The sequence below is a fragment of the Helobdella robusta genome (assembly GCF_000326865.2).
Source record: "Helobdella robusta unplaced genomic scaffold HELROscaffold_97, whole genome shotgun sequence".
NCBI classification, from domain to species: Eukaryota; Metazoa; Annelida; class Clitellata; order Rhynchobdellida; family Glossiphoniidae; genus Helobdella; species Helobdella robusta.
In genome coordinates this window covers 1-910 of record NW_008705551.1, presented here as the reverse complement: position 1 = coordinate 910, position 910 = coordinate 1, and positions in this window count along the sequence as shown.

The window sequence follows — 910 nt, the reverse complement described above, 5'->3', positions numbered from 1 at the left end:
AAAAAAACATCAACAACAGCCATGGCGTCATCGACAATAATAAAAATCATAAACAACATTATTGAATTCGAATTCACCAAATACAACAAAAAGCATCATCAACAACAGCAACAACATCATCAACAACATCAACAACAGCAAAAACTCGTCAACAATACCCAAGCAATTACTGATGGTAATTACTTTGGTCATTTTGTTCTAAATTTTGGCGGTCTGTCGTCATTGTTGTTGTTGATGTTGTTGTTGTAGTTGTAGTAGTAGTATTAGTTGTTGTTGTTGTTATTAATTTTTTGATATTTTAAATGTAACTTAATTGGCAAAACATAATGAATGTTCGTATAACTTTTTTACATGTTTTGTTTGTTTATGTTGAATGATGCATGCATAGGCTGAATGTACAAATGAATGGATGATGAATGAATTGAGGAACGAATAGAGGAATTAACAAACGAAAAATTGAATGAATGTACGAGTAAACGAATGAGTGAATTAAAGAACATACAAACAAAGAAAGAAAGAAACAAAGAAACAAACAAACAAACTAGCAAGCAAGCAAACAAACAAACAAAAAACCAACCAAACAAACAAACATATCAACCAACTTTAAACGAATCGAAATTACAATAATTTGTCAGTAAACTTACCTGCATTTGGGACGTGATGCTGAGAAATTCAAACACTCTAGCATATATATAAATCTAAATAGAATTGTTAATAAATAATAAACAAATTAAAGTAATTAAATTTAATATGAAAAAATAAATAAACAAATAATAATAATAATAAAATTATTGTAGTTATAGTTATAATTCCTTATGTGAATATATCTTAATTGAACAACTCACACACATACATACAAACATGTCCCAGGAAAAATTTTTTTGTCCCAAGCCAAAGAACCGCCGGCTTT